Source organism: Cucurbita pepo, chromosome LG01, assembly GCF_002806865.2.
Source record: "Cucurbita pepo subsp. pepo cultivar mu-cu-16 chromosome LG01, ASM280686v2, whole genome shotgun sequence".
NCBI lineage: Eukaryota > Viridiplantae > Streptophyta > Magnoliopsida > Cucurbitales > Cucurbitaceae > Cucurbita > Cucurbita pepo.
In genome coordinates this window covers 14,258,005-14,263,948 of record NC_036638.1, presented here as the reverse complement: position 1 = coordinate 14,263,948, position 5,944 = coordinate 14,258,005, and the positions used below count along the sequence as shown (strand labels likewise).

Sequence of the window (5,944 nt, the reverse complement as noted above, 5' to 3'; positions counted from 1 at the left end):
CGTTGTCTGGTGGGTAAGGAAGACGACAGGTCATATTCGGGTCGGGTCTCATGTTCGGCCTCTAACCCAGCCCACAGATGAACGCGGGCCGCGTTCGTTTCGGCCCAACAACGATCCAGCAGACGCACGCCTGTTGCGCACTTTCCTAACTTCGTACGCGTACTCACAGCTCGGCTTGGCGTGTACGTCGGCTCGGATCCGTCAATTTCCGCAACTCGGCTTGGTGGCTTAATTGGTCGGCTTGACTTATCAGCTCGGTATCACTATAATATATCGATTCCTAGGTTTTTGGCCCTTCTGAAGCCGTTTCTGCCCTTAGTTTTTCTATATGAGGTTAGTATGGTTCCTATTCGTCAAAGACAGATTGTGTTGGGAGTTTATTTTGATAAATAACATGAGATTTAGCTAGGGTTGTTATGAAAGGTTACTAAATTTTTATGTGGTTATTATAGAACGTATTTAACCGTTGGAATTAGCGTGTTGTGAGTGACTTCGGCCAAGGCCATCGAGGTAAGTGAACTTACTCTTGGAGTTAGCTTACTACGTGTTGTATGATGATGCGTGCCCTGTGGCCCCTGCAGGCACCATATTCTATGTGATATGACTATATGATGTATGAATTATGTGACTATTTATGCTATGGAAAGTTATGAATTATGTGACTGTTTATGCTATGGAAAGTTATGAATTATGTTGACTGTTGACTGTTTACGCTATGAAAAATATGGATTATGTTGACTGTTGACTGCTTACGCTATGAAAAGTTATGGATTATGTTGACTGTTGACTGTTTACTCTATGAAAAGTTATGGATGATGTTGATTGTTGACTGTTTATGCTTTGAAAAGATTGTTGATCTGCTAGTATTATGTCATGAAAATGTTGATCGATGTCATGGATACACGTAGTATTATCGAGTCATGTCATGAGATGTTTTTGGAACTGGAATGTATTTTTATGTTATGTAATATGTCATGTAATGTAAATTATGTGACATGCCATGTAATGTAAGAAACGTATATGTGATGTTAGCAATGCTTATGTAACGCCATGTTAGGTATGTTAAGGGACCTCATGCATATATGTATATCACTTACATGGGGATACTTCCCCTTTATGTTACGAAAGAATGAAATACGATATTTATGTTCGTCATGATATCATGCGGGCCCTTTTCTATTTTGTGGTGTCCGGCGACGTGTATTACGTTGTGCCCGACCAAGCCAAGCAGGGGGTACGTATACGAGCCCACTTGGTGGGTCCATATGCACGTACATGGACCGTGTGTGAAGGAGTACACACATGCAACCCTATTCAGAATAGAAAAGCGCCCAAAGCCATGTAAAGTTTACAAAAAGTTAGGTCCCACTCATATGTTGCATGTGTTTGCATTACTAACCCCAACAGTGAGGTGAATTATTGGATATTTCATAAAATACTCAAGCCACATGCTACCTACATTTTTCAAGTAAAGGCAACGCACCAATGTACGGTTGACGGTGGAGCTGAGGACACCATGGAAGTGGAGTAAAAAGTTAGGTCCCGCTCATATGTTGCATGTGTTTGCATTTCTAACCCCAACAGTGGGGTCAATTACTAGGTATTTCATAAAATACTCAAGCCACATGCTACCTACATTTTTCAGGTAAAGGCAAGGCGCCAATGTATAGTTGACGGTGGAGCTGAGGACACCATGGAAATGGACGAGGGACATTTTTAGTAGTTTATGTTTATTTGACTGATTTAATTTAAAGCGTTCAACATGTTTATTTGACTGATTTAATTTGTTGTTTATTTAGATTTGTTTTGAATTCAGTTACTGAAGGTTTTATTTCCCGCTACTGAAGATTTATTTTGGATTTTTTGACCTTTATGAAAGACTTTTGTGTTTTCCAAGGTTTTTTATGATGAGCTTCCACCTAATGAGTCATGTATGCATGGGTGACGTCACTAGTTAGGTCTAGAAAATTAGGCGCGTTACATAAACTATCGAAAAAACACTCACACCAACTGAGCTAATAGACCTATTGTGGATGAAAAATGGAGGAAGCCAATGATAAAAAAAACATGTGACCTTCGTATTATTAGCACAATGGTCTAACCAACTAAGCTAATAGACCTTACTTATTGATACAAATCCTCCCCACACAACCATTGCATTTGCCTACCACACATAAACTATGGCTTTCTCAATAAGAAGCTAACAAAACCTTATGGCTTATTCTAGTAACCATGTAGAAGAACAACTCTAAAAACAGTAAATAAATGGTCGTAGATTAAGAAAGGAGAGGAATCAAGACATAGAGAAGAATCTAAAGCATGAAGCTGTAAATGATGAAAAAGAATATGGGTCACGAAAGTTTTGAACCTACCACCTTTGCATTATTAACCCAATTCTCTAACAAACTAAGTTAATAGGCGATGCTAATTTATACAAATTCTCATCACACAACCGTTGCATTTGCCGACTATACATAAACTATGGCTTTCTTGACAAAGCAGTAACCATGTAGAACGACATAAAGGAGCTGTAAATGATGAAAAAGAATATGAACAGCTGTAAATGATGAAAAAGAATATGAACTTATGGTCGTAGATTGAGAAAGGAGAGGAATCAAGACATAGAGAAGAATCTAAAGCATGAAGCTGTAAATGATGAAAAAGAATATGGGTCATGAAAGTTTTGAACCTACAACCTTTGCATTATTAACCCAATTCTCTAACCAACCAAGTTAATAGGCGTTGCTAATTTATACAAATTCTCATCCCACAACCGTTGCATTTGCCGACTATACATAAACTATGGCTTTCTTGACAAAGCAGTAACCATGTAGAACGACATAAGGGCTAATCAGCGTTAGTAAATGGTCATAGATTGAGAAAGGAGAGGAATCACGACATAGAATTGTAAATGATAAAAAGACACGAAGCTCTAACCAACAGAACTAATAGGCCTTTTCTAGATGAAATAAAAGGTGATGAAAAAATATAATGAGCGTAAGTGAATGGTCGTAGATTGAGAAAGGAGAGGAATCAAGACATAGAATTGTAAATGATAAAAAGACACGAAGCTCTAACCAATAGAACTAATAGGCCTTTTCTAGATGAAATATGAAAAAATATTGGCCAATGCAGGTTTCAAACCTACGACCTTCTTGGCAAAGCACAATCTAGTAACAAATGACATAAACGGCTATGGGAGTAATCACTAACTAGTGAGAGGGCAAAAAGAGGGGGGAAGAACAAAGGAAAGAGTGATGCCCACATTAAATCAATTTATTCGTCATGGTAGAGAAGAAAAACGGCGCACGGACCGTACTCTAGCTTAAGATCAATGTCCCCAGAAGCAAGGAGTATGCCCCCGTCTTTCCACGAGAACACCGAAAAAATCTAATTCAGATCCACGTAAGATAGCCAAAGTACGGTTGAGCAATCGACATGATATATTTGCAGGAACATTCTATGGTCTTAATAAGAGGAGGTAGAGTGAAAGATTGAGAAGGGAGAGGATTCAAGACATAGAATTGTAAATGTTAAAAAGACAGATGCTTGGCCCATGAAGGTTCCGAAACTACGACCTTCGCGTTATTAGCACAACGTTCTAACCAACTGAGCTAATAGGCCTTGCCAAATGTCACACATTCTCACCACACAACCGTTGCATTTGCTGACTGCACATAAACTATGGTTTTCTTAACAAAGCACATTCTAGTAATGAACGACATAAATGACTAATCATCATAAGTGAATGGTCGTAGATTGAAAAAGGAAAGGAATCAAGACATAGAATTGTAAATGATAAAAAGACAGACGCTCTAACCAACAGAACTAATAGGCCTTTTCTAGATGAAAAAAAAACGTGATGAAAAAAAAATTGGCCTCGGTAGATTTCAAACCTGCGACCTTCTCATTGTTAGCACGACACTCTAACCAACTGACCTAATAGGCCTTGTCAAATGTTACACATCCTCACTGCACTGCCGTTGCATTTGCCTACTGCACATAAACTATGGCTTTCTTGACAAAGCACATTCTACTAACGAATGATATAAACGGCTAATGAGCGTAAGTGAATGGTCGTAGATTGAGACAGGAGAGGAATCAAATTCTAGAATTGTAAATGATAAAAAGACACGACACTCTAACCAACAAAACTAACATGTCTTTTCTAGATAAAAAAAAAAATTGAACCATGCAAGTTTCAAACCTGCAACCTTCACATTATTAGCATAACACTCTAACCAACTAAGCTAATAGGCCTTGGCTAATTGTACACATCCTCACTCCACAATCGTTGCAGTAGGCTAATGCACATAAACTATGGCTTTCTTTATAAAGCACATTCTAGTAACGAACTACATAAATGGCTAATAAGCGTAAGTGAATGGTCGTAGATTAAGAAAGGAGAGGAATCAAGACATAAAATTCTAAATGATAAAAAGACACAACCTGCGACCTTCGCGTTATTAGCACAACGGTCTAACAAACTGAGCTAATAGGCCTTGCTGAATGTTACACATCCTCACTGTACTGCCGTTGCATTTGCCTACTGCACATAAACTATGGCTTTCTTGACAAAGCACATTCTAGTAACGAACGACATACACGGCTAATCAGCGTAAGTGAATGGGCGTAGATTGAGAAAAGAGAGGAATCAAGACATAGAATTGTAAATGATAAAAAGACACGATGCTCTAACCAACTAAACTAATAGGCCTTTTCTAGAAGAGACTTACGCGTTATTAGCACGACGCACGCTCTAACCAACAAAACTAATAGGCCTTTTCTAGATGAAAAAAAAAGTGATGAAAAAAAATTGGCCCATGCAGGTTTTGAACCTGCGACCTTCGCGTTATTAGCAGAACGCTCTAACCAACTAAGCTAATAGGCCTTGTCGAATGTTACATATCTTCACCGTACTGCCGTTGCATTTGCCTACTTCACATAAACTATGGCTTTATTGAGAAAGCACATTTTAGTAACGAACGACATAAACTTTCTCAAGAGGAATCAAGACATAGAATTGTAAATAATAAAAAGACAGCTCTAACCAACAGAACTAATAGGCCTTTTCTAGATGAAAAAAAAGTGATGAAAAAAATTTGGCCCATCCAGGTTTTGAACCTACGACCTTTGCATTATTAGCACGAAACTCTAACCAACTGAGCTAAAAGACCTTGCCAAATATTACACATCTTCACTGGACTGCCGTTGCATTTGCCTACTTCACATAAACTATGGCTTTCTTGAGAAAGCACATTCTAGTAACGAACGACATAAACGGCTAATTTACATAAGTGAACGGTCGTAGATTAAGAAATGAGAGGAGTCAAGACATAGAATTGTAAATGATAAAAAGACACGACGCTCTAACCAACAAAACTAATAGGCATTTTCTAGATGAAAAAAAACGTCTAACAAACAGAACTAATAGGCCTTGCCGAATGAATAAAAATTGGCACATGCGGGTTTCGAACCTGCGACCTTCGCGTTATTAGCACGACGCTCTAACCAACTGAGCTAATAGGCCTTGCCGAATGTTATAGATCCTCGCTCTACTACCGTTGCATTTGCCTACTTCACATAAACTATGGCTTTCTTGAGAAAGCAAATTTTAGTAACGAACGACATAAACGGCTAATTTGCGTAAGTGAACGGTCGTAGATTGAGAAATGAGAGGAATCAAGACATAGAATTGTAAATGATTAAAAGACACGACTCTCTAACCAACAGAACTAGTAGGCCTTTTTTATATGAAAACAAAAGTGATGAAAAAAATTGGCCCATGCAAGTTTCGAACCTGCGACCTTCGCGTTATTAGCACGACGCTCTAACCAACTGAGCTAATAGGCCTTGCCGAATGTTACAGATCCTCGCTGCACTGCCGTTGCATTTGCCTACTTCACATAAACTATGGCTTTCTTGAGAAAGCACATTTTAGTAA

General features: G+C 38.5%; 3 non-coding genes across 3 annotated transcripts; all 3 read right to left on the bottom strand.

Moving 5' to 3' along the window:
• Positions 1 to 4,817: 4,817 nt before the first annotated feature.
• Positions 4,818 to 4,891, bottom strand: TRNAI-AAU. Its single transcript has one exon. It is a non-coding gene; the product is annotated as a tRNA-Ile (tRNA).
• Positions 4,892 to 5,456: 565 nt separating this feature from the next.
• TRNAI-AAU lies at positions 5,457 to 5,530 on the bottom strand. The gene has a single exon. It is a non-coding gene; the product is annotated as a tRNA-Ile (tRNA).
• Positions 5,531 to 5,779: 249 nt separating this feature from the next.
• On the bottom strand, positions 5,780 to 5,853 carry TRNAI-AAU. The gene has a single exon. It is a non-coding gene; the product is annotated as a tRNA-Ile (tRNA).
• Between the last annotated feature and the right edge of the window lie 91 nt (positions 5,854 to 5,944).